The sequence below is a fragment of the Carassius carassius genome, chromosome 18 (assembly GCF_963082965.1).
Source record: "Carassius carassius chromosome 18, fCarCar2.1, whole genome shotgun sequence".
NCBI lineage: Eukaryota > Metazoa > Chordata > Actinopteri > Cypriniformes > Cyprinidae > Carassius > Carassius carassius.
The window spans coordinates 32,062,611-32,078,978 of NC_081772.1; positions in this window are offsets into that span (position 1 = coordinate 32,062,611).

The following is a 16,368-nucleotide window of genomic DNA, read 5'->3' on the forward strand; positions in this document are numbered from 1 at the left end:
TGGGGCAGGTCGCAATTGCTGCCGTCTTATCGATTTGGGGACGCACCTGCCCGTGGCCCAAGTGGAAGCCCAGACACTTTACCTTCACCCGCCCAACTGCGCACTTCTTCGGGTTGGCCATTAGCCCCGCCCGTCTCAGGGCCCTGAGGACCGCCCTCACATGCTCCATATGCCGCTGCCAGTCCCCACTATAGATGATAATATCATCCAGGTAGGCTGCGGCATATGCAGCATGGGGCCGCAGCACTCGATCCATGAGGTGCTGAAACGTAGCCGGGGCCCGAACAAGCCAAAAGGAAGCATAACAAATTGGTGTAATCCAAACCGCGTGGTGAAGTCTGTCTTTTCTTTAGATATAGGAGATAAGGGGATCTGCCAATATCCCTTTGTTAAGTCCAATGTCGAGTAAAAGCGAGCCGTACCTAACCGATCGAGCAACTCGTCAATTCGCGGCATTGGATAAGCATCAAATTTGGATACTGCATTCACCCTGCGGTAGTCTACACAGAACCGCACCGAGCCATCTGTTTTAGGTACCAAAACTATCGGGCTCGCCCAATCACTGTGTGACTCCTCGATTACTCCCATCCCCAGCATGGCCTCTAATTCAGTCTGAACTAATATTTTTTTGTGTTCAGGCAACCTATATGGCCGGCTGCGAATTACGACACCCGGCTCTGTCTCAATGTGGTGCTGAATCAGGTCCGTACGACCAGGTAGGGGCGAAAACACGTCCGCAAATTCTACCTGCAAACGCGCAATATCAGTGAGCTGTGAGTGCGAGAGGTGATCTCCCCCTAGGGCCAGTGCGAGGGATTTCTCTTTAGTAACCACCTCTGGCCCGAGATTCCTCCTCCTCACTCACTGCCGTCGCTAGCAGCACTGACTCCTCCCCGCTCCATTTCTTAAGGAGGTTGAGGTGGTAGATTTGCCGTTAGTCACCTCTTTCTGTTCGTACTACCTCATAATTGAGATCCCCTGTCCGCCGTGTGACCTCAAAGGGTCCTTGCCACTTGGCCAGTAATTTGGAGCTAGAGGTTGGCAGTAACACGAGCACTTTATCTCCCGGTACAAATTCTCGTAGCTTCGTCCCCCTGTTATACAGCTGGCTTTGTTTGTCCTGGGCCTGAAGCAAATTCTCCATAGAGAGCCGTCCCAATGTATGGAGTTTTGCTCGCAGGTCTAGGACATATTGAATTTCATTTTTGCTATCCGAGCGTCCGTCCTCCCAAGTTTCTTTCAGGACGTCCAACACCCCCCGGGGCTGACGTCCATTGAGAAGCTCGAAGGGGGAAAACCTCTTGGACCAACGCAAAACGATGTCCCCGTGCCGATCGTTCTAACGGCCCGATGAGGTCCATACCAATTTGCTCGAAGGGGACCTGCACTAGGGGAATAGGGCGCAATGGTGCTTTTGGGGTAGCCGGTGGGTTTACCAACTGACATTCCCGACAAGATGCACACCATCTGCGCACGTTCTCGTGAATGCCCGGCCAAAAGAATCGGGTCGTTAGTCGATTTAGTGTTGCCGTTACTCCTAAGTGTCCCACCATAGGATTACAGTGCGCCGTCTGGAAAAGCATTTCCCGACGGCTCCGCGGTACTAACAATTGGGTTGTATCTTCTTTTGTCTGAGCGTCGCGGGTCACTCGATACAACCGATCCTTGATAATGGCAAAATACGGACGGGCTAGCTGACGCTCAGGGTGGAAGACCTGCCCATCGATAGAACGGACCTGCTTGAAAGCATGTTTGAGTGTCTCTTCCTGGGATTGTTCCAGGGGAAAGTCATCGCGACTGGAAAGGTTTAGCCTCGCCACGCCGCTCGGATCCCCTGAGACCGCCCCGCTAGGTCCTGGTACAGATTCTCGCACCTGCGCGCTCACCCCGCCCCGCGGCCAGTTCTTTCCCCCGACGGCATCCACTGTCAAACACCCCAATAAATGCTGAAACGCTGGCCAATTAGTTCCCAAGATTAGCGGATGCCGGAGGCGCGAACTAACGGCCACCTCCACATTATGCTTTTGGCCCCAAAATTTAATGGCTATGGCCTTTACGGGGTATTCCACTATATCCCCGTGCACACACCTCACTTTAACCATGCGGCCCATATCCAATGCCCCCGATTGTATCAGGCTTTGATGGATGGAGGTCTGGTTACAACCTGAGTCCACCAAAGCCTGATAGGTACCCCCCTTAATACTCATGGGTATTTGGTACAGCCCGGCTTGATCGGGGGCAGCCTGCGGGTCGTCCGGGATCCGGACCAGTGTCCCCACCTCCATAACCGGGCACCTATCCACAAAGTGGCCCGGATCCCCGCAATGCCAGCAGGCCAGCCCAGGCCTCCCCGCCGCCTTAGTGGCAGGAAGTGCCACCCACCCAATGGGACCTAGGGAGAGGGACAGATTTCGGGGCAGGGGGGGAGGGGGAGACAGGTGAAGAGAGAGAGAGTGAGAGACAGAAGGGAGGGGCTCGCCGACCCCGGAGAACGTCGCCGAACTGGTCCAGCTCCACCGCGTTGATGATGGTCTCAGCGTCACTGCCTCCGGCCAACAGCCATTTGCGCCATGAGTCCCGGAGCTGCTGTGCCAAAACAAAGGGTCGGCCCGCTTCGCTCAGCTCCAGCGACTGGAAGCGCTGCCTGTTTTGTTTGGGGCTGAGGCCGACCCTCTGGAGGATGGGTACCCATCCGACCCTCCCGGTCCAGCAAGCTCCGGAACAGCTCGCGGCCCTCCTGCTGGACCTGCATCATGTCCTGGAACCGGTGTTCATGGTCGGCCCGCAGATCCAGCAGGGCTTTGTGGTGTTCCTGATGCAGGCCCACGAGCGATGTTATGATGTCCGCAAATGGCGAAGTCGATGGTCCTGACGGAGACTGCATGGCGGAAGTGTTCTCCTTCCTCCCGGGTTTCGGCACCAGTGTGGTAAGGTTCAAATGATCAAAGAGGAAGGAGACCGGGATGGGCGTTCTGAGGCTCGTGGGTATTTATTGATCAAAGTAAAACAGAAAATAAAGTCGCGCCACATGCGCCCACATTCAAACGTCCTTCACGCTAAGTTACTGCTGTCTGCTTCGAGGTTTCTCCAGCTCGCCTCGGCTCTTTTCCCCCACGAGTCCTCAGCTCTCTCGTCCTTTGCCGGTTGTCGTGCGGCTTAAATACCGGTTCCCCACGCCAATCACTGCAATGAGATCCAGCTGTTAATTGTCTCTCACCTGAACCACTTACCACCGCTCGTCTCTTAATTCGCTCTCCCGTTGCAGACTTCGCTAAACCACGCCTCCCCCACCACAAAGGGTTACTGCCAGTGAGTTTGCATCACTGAGCTTATTCTGTGATCGCGCATATTCTCTCATCTCTCTCTCTCATCCTCTCTCACTCATTCTCTCTCTCTCTCTCTCTCCCTCATTTGGATTCCGTTATGTCTTGTACAAAGTTTACTATCTGTATTGTCGTACGCGTATTTACTCTGTGTGATTTGTAGTTTGATGTATTATTAGTTCAATTATTAAAAACCAATATATATTCATGATTGCCTCTGTCTAAAACGCTCACATCACGAGTCAATGAAATGTCTGATCTTTAGCTACAAGCTCTTTACTTTTTAGTAACCGAAATTTCATAATGATAGGATAATGTTTTCATGGCCAGAGAATATTTTCCTTGAATTATAAGAAGTGATAACTTTATTGAAAGTTGATAAGTTAATCTTACGGCCGTTTGCTGGAAAAACCACAGTTTGATTTGCTGTAATTTACAGTAAGAGATATCACTATAATTGATATGAAGAATGGAATATTGACATATTAATGAGTAAATTACAGTGCCTTGTAATGAGTTATTGATATATACAATTGACCTATTTTTCATCTTCAATAATTTTAATGTTACTGTCATATGAGATATTCCTGATTAATTATTAAAATTCCTTATATATCATTTGAGTTCATTATAATGTACAACCCAGTGCGGCTACACCTGCATAAATCATGTGCAGACTGACGTTTCACCAGAAGATTCAGTTATCTCTTTTTTAGATTAAAATTCCAAAAAGAGTTCAAATAAAAAATAAAAAACTGAAATGCATGCATTGATAAATAGTTTACAATGAGATGATTTAAAAAAACAGATTTTAATTTCATACCCACTTTAAAGCTATGTGTGTAAATGTGTGTATGAGTGTGTAAAAGGGCAAACTATGCACACTATGTGCCATCATGCACACGCAAACATGAAGATAATCACTCTGCCATCTACACACACAAACACACACACACACACACACACACACACACACACACACACACACACACACACACACACACACACACACACACACACACACACACACACACACACAGAGAGAGAGAAAGGATAATCACAGCTGCATTACTCTCTCTCTCTCTCTCTCTCTCAGTTGCATTCTTTGACATCTGCTGTCACCAATATCTCTAATTGCAAAATTGGCCCTACAAAACAGGAAGAGCACAAGCATGTGTGTGTTACTGATGTGATAAGAGAGATTGCTGGACCCTGGGCCATCTTTAACTGGACTACCTTGTCATCCGTCTGATCCTGCTGTGCTCATCCACTCTTCATTTCACTCTCCTCCCTCCACATGAAGCACGGATGAGATATTGTTGTCTGTCAGATGGACTTTCCTTTTTGTCCACATCCATCTTTGACCTCCATCAGTTCAGGGAGGGCAGAGGGGCCGTTTGATTGACAGGAGTGGGAAAGGAGGTCATCGGCTCTGCCTGTCCGCCCGTCCATCCCCGCTCACGCTTGCTTTCTCTATTATTGTAACTCTGATTCACATTGGATACATTCATTAGTTAATTGGCTCGATCTCAAATGAGTTTTAATTTGCATTCTCTGGCCTGCTCTTGTAAAACTCGATTAATTTGTCAACTATCACTATACACCATACTATTGTGAACAAAATTATTGTTTTCATTGACCATAAACCCCCTACAAAGGGCTATTTCATCTAAAAAAAAAAGGCAGACAAGGGCCAGTGATGAAGCATGCCATTCATATCCAACCTTGATGTGCTTTTTAATAATTTGAAAATAAGGTAGGATGATTTTCAGAGAAAAATCTAATAATAATAAAAAATCACTCTGATTCTCAGAAAAAAGTTTTTAAATGCCCAAATATTCTTGAAATATAGTCCATAAGTTATATGAACTGCTGTTGTGATGCTTTTATTTTTTTAAATGTAAATGTTCATTTAGTCATTTAGCAGACACTTTTATCCAAAGTGACTTACAAATGAGGACAGTGGAAGCAATCAAAATCAACAAAAGAGCAATGATATATAAGTGATATAACAAGTCTCAGTTAGGTTAAAGCCTGGTTCACACGGGACGATTTTAAAATTGTCGGCCGATTTTCCAAACCTGTGAGACCCCACACACGGCGATAGAAAATCACGGGTCTAACAGTTTTGGTCATACAGTGTGTGGTGTGCAGCCACACGGCAAAATCAACACATCACACACGAACCGATTTGACTCCCGAGCATTCCCAGGTCAGACGGGAAATCTCGCAAAATCCCTCGAGATCAAACGTGACTTCAGAGTAAACAATCATGGCGAACGAAGAGGATGCAGTGGCCATAGTTTGTGCTTTGTTTGTAACCAAACAAAAACATAAGAAAAAAAAGAAAAGGCGATGGTCAAAGAAGTGGAGACAAAGTCCTCCATCTCCGACGTCCACCGGACTTTCTGGTGCACCAAGCCGCCGGCTGGTTTGATTTTGTTTCCCGGTACTTCCTCGCCGCCTCGTCACCTCGCTTTCTGATTGGCTACACGCCACAGTCCACAGGCTGCGTGATCGTTTGTCCTCGGGGGACACCACACACGAGAAGAAATCGGGCCAAATAAATCCAACATGTTGGATATCCCCGATTTGAGATCGGAGCGGTCCCGACGTCCTTCCGAGCAGAGGAGACCAGTCTTAACACACCACACACGGCAGGAATATCTGATCAGATTATTTTACGATAATCAGAGCATCCTTAAGATTGTCGGAAGGTGTCAATCGGGGCTAAAATCGGACTAATTATCCTGCCGTGTGAACCAGGCTTAACACAGTACACGTAGCAAGGGCTTTTAAATAATACAATAAATTAAAAGAAAACAATATAGAATAGAGCAAGAACAGAATAGAACAGAATAGAGCAAGCTAGTGTTACAGGTTTTTTTATATATAATTGTATATTAAATGAAAAGAAAATAGAATACAAAAAGATTGGAAAGGTAGTTAGATTTTTTATTTTTTTTAAGAGTAGAATTAGAATAGTGAGTGCTAAAGTTAGAGGGTCAAAGATGGAAGAGATGGGAGAATATAAATGTTATATATATATAAATTACACAATATTGTCTCTTTTCGCTCTTTGCCAATGAAAATAGTTCCAAAACAAAGCCAAAGCAGAACCATTGCACTTCTCAGAATAACAGTGACTACACTGTATTCATGGTTTTTATTGTAAAGGCAAATGCATGATGGGTAATTGAAGGACCGTCCTGTAATATTATTGTAACTACACTGTAGAAGCATTGTTTTACAGACACCACAAAGCATTTTGGGATAGCATTAAAACTGGTACTTTCATATTCTTTCTAACATAAAAAAAGTCCAGTTTCCATATTAGTATAATGTTATTTTAAGGTTAGTAAAATGTTCCTGCAACATTCTCTCAGTCATTCAAACACCTGCTGTGAACAAGCAAGAAAGAAAGAGAAATAAGAACACAAACTACAACTTTCTTCAGCCACAACTCCACAAACAGCATTACCAGCTTCACTTATAGTAATACTAACCAGAATGATTTTATTTCTGTAATGCATCTACAGAAGTTCTTATTGAGAATTCACAGAGGTTAAGATGTTGATGTCTTATTGAAAATGTTTTTTTTTTAGATCACCATCATAGAGATCAGGGTTTGCTTCAGTTGTGCTCTTGACCCTCAACTTTTGATGCAATACTTTTTTTCTGCAGCAGTTGCAGTTGTTTTCAGAAAACATTTTTGCATATACAAAGCGGATCAGTAAGTCTGTTTTAATTGCAACCTACTGACTGCACTAAAATGGATTAAGTGACCCAACTGATATAAAAATAAGTAATTTGAAACACTGTTGTGGTTCGTACACTGATGTTTAACAATGTATAAATATTGTCTCTGCTAACTTTTTGTTTAAAACATGTTTTAGGTTATTTATACACTCACAGACATCAACATTTGGCTTGAAACATAACAATGGTGACATGTTTCATGCCAGCATACAAAACATGTTCATGGCTCCCAGCATGCATTGCTGCAATTTTGTTTTTCGGGATTGTCACCACTGTTGAGGATTGTACGACAACAATACAAAATACAACATTTTATTGTACTAATGCTACTGTTATCACAGCAACACTGTTGTATAAACACAGAATTTTATTGTATTAAATCAACAGTATATTTATTGTATATTACTTGCTGTAAATTCACGGCAATTAGTTGCCAGGAGTTTTCTGTAAAAATACAATAAATTTTTAACAGTGCTCATAAAGACAGTGTCTTGCTTCCACAAACTGGTGGTTTTAGATTCATATTTGCAGACATAATTGTTTAATAATTTTATAATTCACTATTATTTTTTTAACACATCAAACTCACAGCATTATTTGTGCAGCTATAATTACAGTGTAAATGCATTCATATCAACTTTGAGCCACTTTAAACAACCTGTGTAATTCACACTTCACCGGGAGTTTGATTGACAGGTGATGACCATAATGCCAAATCTGCTATTTCGTCCAACAAACAGTCCAGACAGGAGAGTAGAGTAGATTCACGTAGGTGGATTTGAACTCGAAAAATGGTGTGTCTTTCTGCAGTTGAAATCAAGTCAAAATTCCTTCTGATATTCATTCATGTTTATTTCGTGTTATATCTAATAAAGAGGAAGAGATGATCGGTTCTTGTACCACTTGAACTAATGCAAAACAACGATCTGTCATGACACATTAAAGAGCCACTAAATGCTATTTTATTGTATGAATTTCTTAAAAAAGAACCAAATTTGAACATTGAACATTGTTTATTTAAACATAAACCTTAAATATTCTCATAACACACAGCGTTTTTAGAAATATGATATCTGCATTAATTTAAAATAAGACAGAAAGATAGGCACAGATACTGGAGTGAATGAGGGACAGTGAGACATTTGCTGGAGTTCAAGAGCCCAAACAGCACTGAAGAATAGAGTCCCCTACTGTTCAAGACCTCATTACGACTATAGGATCTCTCTCACCGTCTCAGTTTCCAACACTTTCTTGTGCCCTTTCGTTTGGACAGGGACCCCAATCGATGCTTCTCAACTAGGTTAATATGGCACTTTAGAAACAGTCTATTCATTGGCCCAGGAGTACACACTGAGATAATTGCTTTTTGAATTGGGTCGTACTGGGAGTACGCGTGCAGTGACTGATGCCTACCGTGCTCTGTTGGATCTCTGATAGTTTTGCTCATTGGACATCACAAGGCATCGCAGTACATTCCAGAACCAAGGAAATTACGAGAAGTACTGAGAACAAGATAGTGGAAATGACATGAGACTAGCTGCTGCTGGGATGAAAATCTTTAAATCACACTAAACAGATCATGATCAGTCTTGATTATTCTAATATGCCTCCTTAAGTAGATTGTGAATACAACTTTTTAAAACAAAAATTAAATTGCACTAAATTGCAGTGATCTTATGTTTTGTTTCGTCAAAACTTTAAGTTTGTTTGTTTTTGTTGTTCATTGAGTTATTCTGTTAGCTTGCACTGTTTCTAGATTACCGTAGTCTCCTTTGTCTGTGTTCATCAGTTGCCATGATTTTAGATTTGCCTTCATGTCTCACAAATGTGTCTAGTTAATTAACTTGTTTTGTCTCTAATCTTTCTCTGTGTATTTAACCCCCCTGTTTTATTCAGTTCACTTATCTATTGTTGTTGCATTATATTTGGTTGTCCTATGTCTGTCTATAGTCCTGCATTATTTTATGAATAAATGTCCGTTACTTAGATCCATCACCTCCATCTTTATTTCACAATATTGTGACAGATCTACAGGAATGAAGCCTGATTATTTAGTTCTGTCACACACAAACAATAATAAATAAATTAATGGAAGACAGAAGCTAAATGTCAAAGGGTGGGTCTAATTTTGGAAATTAATTCTCGTTTTAACCACAATAAAGTTCTGACTATGAAAAATAAATAAATCAACATGTTTACTGTTTTTACCCCAGAAACAGTAGAATCTGTGAAGATGCCGCCATGTCGTATAGATGCTGTGTGTTTCACTGTGAAAGCAAAACTACTTTGTTTGGCCTTTCAAAAGAGGACAATATCCGCTTCATCATGCCTGGAGCTGATCCGTGCTGGTCACTGAGGAAATACATCAACTTTGCACTGTGGGTTGCCAAAACGGCTTTCACCGTGGATGAAGTGCTGTCCAGCCCGGGGTCATCACATGTGGCTGCTGCAAGACCAAGGTATGCTCCTTCATAGAATCCACCTGCCGCCCTCCTCTGCTCACTCAAGGCCGGTGTGTGACGCTGTTTCATTGAGAAAGCAAAACTACTTTGTTTTTGGCTTCCAAAAGAAAACACAACTAGAAATCATGTTTATATCACGTTTATAATGGGTTTTATGTTTTTGTCTCATCGCTCTGTCCGGACAAGGCTTCACAATATGTTAAGAGGCGTAACATTTCAGTCACACACTTGAGGCAATCGGCCATTCACAAGCTGGATAGCTTGCCAATCAGAGCACACCTCGCTTTCCAGAACGATGAGCCTTGTGAAAACTGACACATTTCAGAAGGTGGGGTATAGAGGAGGAATAATAATGTACAGTAGGTGGAAAATAATGGGATTTTTTAACCTTAAACTGCATAAACACATTTCATTACACCAAATACACAAAATAATGTTTTTTTTAGCATCATCATATGACTCCTTTAAGTTTAAATCTTTCCAGCTGTAATTGTGCTTATATACAGTATGTTGTTTTTCAACACAACTGCTGTGTTGGCATTCATCAATGCTCTGATAAATCATTCAATGTTATGAGTGCCTTCATCTGAGCCAGTTTCTAGAATAACTTCAGTTTAAAGTTTGGCCTGTTGAATTGTCTCATCCTACAAATCTCTGCTCTGAAGTAAAGGCACAGCCCCTCAGAGGAGCACCTGGCTCTTTACAAGCACACATTTCATGAGACAACTCTTCCTGAAGTTTTTCAGAGCTCCACCTTTAATAATCTCCCGTATAGGGACCGATATCAAGACTTTCATCATAAAACTTCTGCTGCATTAGCTGAACATATGTGCTTTGTCCTCATTTAAAGACATTAACCGGCTGCATAGGAGAGAAGGGAAAAACTCTTCACCTCTGCAGTTTCCTCATTATTCTCAGTGCCCTGTAAATGGATTTGTAATTATGGCCTGTCTGCTGCGGATCTTGTGTAATTGTCCTCCAAGTCACTCAAAGAGTTTGCGGTACATTCGCTGACCATGTCCTTATTATTTACCCTATTGATAATGCTTGATGAAATGCCATTAGATCTCATTATTGCCCGTGCCAGCAGACATGAGACCGCACAGGGCTCCTGCGCCTGCGACCCCGTGCACTTCGAGCTCATGCTGCGACCCCATGAAAGCTGCTGTATTTTTCCAGCTAAAGCATGAACGCTTTAAACCAGTGGCTGACATTTCCCTTCAGCTTCACACGGTTCTCTAATCTCAGTCATCCTGCAGTGCAAAGTTCCTCTAATCAGAGCACGTCACATTGCCACGCTGATAATACGCCAACTCGCTGGCCGGTGTACTCGCACTGCACGTGGGCTGCCGGAGTTATATGGAGGTGAGAAGTTGAAAAACAAAGCCCCTGAGAATGAATGGAAGAAAGAAAGAAAAAATGGCAGAGAAGGGAAGACAGAAATTAGAGTGAATGTATGTGACTCATGGGCGTTTTGCCATGAAAAACTAAAGCGTATTGAATCTCATGCCTGCGGATTTGGCTGCATTGAGAGGCTCGCCTGCCCGTGCCAAGTGCACAAATCCGCACATCTGTTTGCACATTTGAGTCTATGCCGGCTTAATGAGATCTACTCACACAGACCCGCTCCAGTCCCAGCAGCTTTAGCCCGGATCTGCGGTGATAATGTTATTCTAATTAGAAAGAACACATAGCAGCAGTCAGAACCTTAGAGTCGACATGCGCTGACCTCATCTACACTTATTACGACACACATATATATAAATCATAAAACTCACTAGATTTAGCTATAATTGTGCTTTTACAGGCATGGCTCATTGAATTTGTCACTGAATCGAGATGCCTCATATGGAAATGTAATATATGGCATGTTATCCTAAATCAAGAGTGATGTTGCCATATATCTTACTTTTAATGTTCCCATACATACTGTCGTGAACAGCACAGTCCAGGGCCCAGTTTATGGCAGAGCCCATCTGACCATTATAATGGACAAAGGTTTGCTTTATTGTGATTGGGTCTTGGTGGACTAACTAAGCAAACTGTCTAACACCATCAGATAAAGATGCCAGGACAACAGCCAGACACCTCTTAAACCAAATTCACACCGCCAGTGACACACAGCAACAGAACGACATAATCCTATTCTTTTTCAATGGACAGTTGGTGACTTTTGGTGACACAAGCGACAGTGAGCATTGGTGAAGGAATGCGGGCATGTTAAGCGATGCGATTTAAGTGGCAAAAGTTCAGAATTCTTCAACTTTATTCAAATAAGCAGCAAACAACCAATGGGAGTGAAATCAGTGGACAGCACATGATTCATCTGAGGTAGTGAAGTGTTATGGGGGGTAACTAGGCAACCTGTAGTGGGAATGCCCACTAGTGACCTTAATTGCCAATCACAAGCGACAAGCAGCGAAAATTTTGCTAACGGTGTGAACGGGGCTTTAGAGTGCAAGAAGAAGACTTTTGGTACAAAGCCCGGGAAGGAAAGGACTTCCTACTGGTCAAAATGCATTTTCTGCCCTTCACAACAGACTTATTTCTCAGGTGTTGGCCTGTGACTGCCATAACATTTCTTTAGGACTTCTGGACGTAACAGCAGTGTATATCAGGGTATATCAGAGCTCGAGTTGAAGCTGCTTCATCGAGCCCCTCATCAGTGGACAGCAAGCCAAATAAGTTTACCCACAAATTACTTAAGATTATTTGGGCAAACAAACTTGTTAAGTCAGAGAAATAAGTAATCTCAGTGACAGCAATGTGTAGTGCAAAATCTTAGACAAACTAAGCTGTTAATGGACAAATGAATGCATGCATGAAAGTTCAATCTTTTTCCATCATGTTTGGGGTTAATGTATTCCTAACATTGGCATTATCGAATGCCTGCACATGTCTAGTTTGGACTGGGCGAATAATTTATACAAGAGGAAAGAAGGGTAGTCCACACCTTGTCCTCCAACTCTGATGAAAACAGCCAATCACAACCTGCACTGTAAAACCCGACTTATAATTAAAAAAGTTAACTTATAATTCAACTGAATTAAGTTCAGAGTAATCATAACTGTCAGTTTTTTCAACTTAAATGGTTTAAGGCAATCGGTTGCCTCAAACGGTTTGAGTTAACATAACTTAAGGCTATCTGTTTACTCAAACTGTTTGAGTTAAGTTTACTTGTCGGGTTTTACAGTCAAGGCAATCGGTTTACTCAAGCGATTTGAGTTAAGTTAACTTGTCGGGTTTTACAGTGTGCCAGTAGTTGGTCAAACACAGACATTAATAATCAGAATATGAACCTCTACAATGGTGACGAAAAAAACATGCTGCAATGCATGCTGGGTACTATTGTAGGACAAAACTCATCCATGGCTCCCAGCAAGCTCTGCAGCATTTTTTTTTTATGGTCACCATTGATGAGGTTCATATTCTGATTATTGATGTCTTTGTGTGACTGTTTGACACCGTAGAAGACCACACTGTTCGAAAAGTCATTCATATTAACTGATTATCACAGAACCACTGGCTCTTAGCATCACTTTTACTATAATCAATCAAATTACACAACACCTATTTCATCAGAGATTAGACTCCGTACAGTTCAATAATTGATGATTATCATCACCAATATAAAGTATAACAATCTACACCTAGATACAGGTTAACACCTGATGATATATCTTCTGGGCTTTTGAATTACAACAAATGTGTTTTAGAAACACACGGTTATAACAGCCAGAGAAAAGACTAAGACAGAAGTCAAGGGTCAAGAGCCCAACTAAAGCAAACACTGATCTCTAACATGGTTACTTCAAATGAAACAATAAATCAACATCTAAACCTTAGTTCATTCTCAATAAGATCTTCTGTAGACGTCTGACAGAAATAAAGTCAGTCTGGTTATTAATAAGTGGAGCTGGTGATGCTGTTTGTGGGGTTGTTTAATCAGATCTTGAGTGATTTCATGTATTTTATTTCAGTTGATTTCATCTAAGGCTGTGTCTGAAGTCAGTTGTAGTAGTTCTTGTGTTTCTCTTTTCTTCAGTGATTCTGTTTGTTAACAGCAGGTGTTCATCACTAAAGCTCAATTATCAGTCAATTAATCGCTTAATTACTTAATTGCAATGTACATCTTCTTTCAGTGAACTCAACTGAATTAAGTTCAGAGTACTCATAACTGTTAGTTTTTTTTCAACTTAAATGGTTTAAGGCAATCGGTTTCCTCAAACGGTTTGAGTTAAGTTTACTTGTCGGGTTTTACAGTCAAGGCAATCGGTTTACTCAAACGATTTGAGTTAAGTTAACTTGTCGGGTTTTACAGTGAGGGAAGAGACAATAACTGATACCTAGTCCTGAGTCTCCAGCTTCGAGGCAGCAACAGATACAACCATGTTCTAAGCCTCCAGCCTGCGAGGAAAGAGATAATCTATGTTCAGACTTCATTTAGAGTCTTCGTCCAGCAAGAAAACAACAGATGCAGCATGTCCTGAGTCTCTAGCCTAAAGAGACAAAGAGGAACGATCAAGTTGTAAGTCTCTAGCCCAGAGGCAGAAAACACACAGACATCTGCAACAAGATTAAGCTCCAGCAAGCAAACCTTCTTTCCAAGGTACAGTACCTCTGCATACGTATTCCCCTATTCCCCGTACCAAGCTAAGGATCTTCTGCACCTACTCCAGGGCCACATCTGCGTGTTCAAGATTTTAGGACCCTTTGGTGCTTCAGGAGGTCAGCATCCTTCAGCACTTCATGTTCAAGTTTTTGTGAAACCGATTCGCATTGTATGCATCTTATGCACTTTATTCTTATTTCATTTATGGTATTAATTTAGTAGTCTTTCTTTTGTGATGTACTCATAGCTTAAGTGACGTGTGATCCAAATATTATAATGTCATTGTTGACGCGAGTACCCATTACTACACTATTTTGCCTCCTTAGGTTGGTGAAATAAATAATGCATGACTATCTTTTATATTTACTTACATAACACCATCATGTATTGATGAATTTTAGGATGGATTTGCATTTGTAGGTAATATACTGTATATTCATGTTCAAAAATGTAGGCCTACATAAACATACATCTGTATGGGCGAGAAAACTATATGTCAATATTTGAAATTGTTCCAATTGTTTCTAATAGGTTTCATGTATGATTTTATTTCATTTAACAATATAATTCATATATGGTAATTGCATATATTACATTTGCATATGGGGCTGTTTGCTTTGCTATTAACACAAGACAATCTATTCATCCATCCATCTACTCTCCAAAGTGCTTGTCCTCTATAAAGGCAAGGATGCTGGAGTCTACTAAACAAGCCATAGAGCTGATATTCAGAAATAAATAATGACATAATTGTTATATTCTTGTAAGAGCACTTGAGCTTCATTCTGAGGCACCTTTGCATGACTGCATGCAATTATTACCAGTGTTTATAAATGAAGCTGTCAGGAGCTGTTCTCAAGGACTATGACTACACATATTATGACTAGATCTATTTGGATTTCACATGAATAAAAAAAAATATTTATATGAATTAATTCAAATCTAGCAGAGTCAGTTTCTATTAAGCAATGTCTTCACATTCAATATGTGTAATTTAATTGTAAAATGTCAATAATTGTCACTCAGACATTTCAGATTGTATTTCAGATTGTATTGTACATTTCAGAAGTTAAAGGAAAACAACTCCTTATCTTTAATTTATATTTGTTTTTTAATCGTGTTCACGGTCTCTCATGGACTGCTACACCTCTGCCTGTGTTTTTTTTTTTTGTCTCTTTTCACCTGCTGTCTCTCCTTTTGGAAAGGATGGCACACGGTATGATTGGTTTCTCATTTTTCACAGAAAACCTATCATCTGTAGCTTTGTTTTTCAGGGATTTGACTGCAGTTGACATCATCCAAGGACTGTCAAGTGTGCATGGTTTCCAATCTTCATTCTAAGTCTCTGTGTCCATCCATAGCAATCATTGGAAGATCTCTCTTCTGCCAAGCGGAGGTGCTTTAGGACTAGTGCCGCTGACACTTCACAGAAGTCTCCAATGTGGGCATAATATTTATACTTGTAGATTTCATCACATATCTCTCTAAAATGTCCAATTTCATTTTTGTAGTGACAGCCTGTCATTTTCCTTGAGGCAAATGTTATGGTTAATGGCTTGTTAATAGCGAGAATTGGAAGTTAAAATAAAGTGTGACCGGGTGGGACTGTCTGTTTGTACTGAACAAAGGAAGACTGCTAGTGTGTTCAGAAAACAACTTGAAAACTTGAACAGTGTTTTTTTAAAAGTCCTAATGGTTGATATAGAAATAGCACACTTCACCTTTAAGTCTATCAGTCCCAATAAAAAGCAATGCCATTCATATTTAGTCTCTGGGGTTGGGCTCAAATCACATTCACATATCCTCTTCATGGCAGGTTTGACATTTGATACGAGGCCAAACGTCACTGGTTCTTGAGTGGTTGTTTATCAGTCACGATGCGTATGTGTGAATGAGATTGGAGAGTATTTGCGCTATGTGGCTTTCCTTTCTCTGTGTGATCTTCTCTTACTCTGAACAATGGTGATAGATGTTTCCTTGAGCAAATTATTTTTATGACAACAGTTTCAGAGTTTGACGTGATGGATCAGATGTGTGGGTTGTGTCTGACTGCAGATAAGGATGTGAAGAAACAGAACAATCTCACAATGTTTACCAATTTATATGTTAGGACAAAACATTTTTAATATAATGCTTATGGAATGCTCTTATAATTTTATTAATATTTGATATACTCCTTTCTCATTACATTGAGAAAACATTATTAGAACAT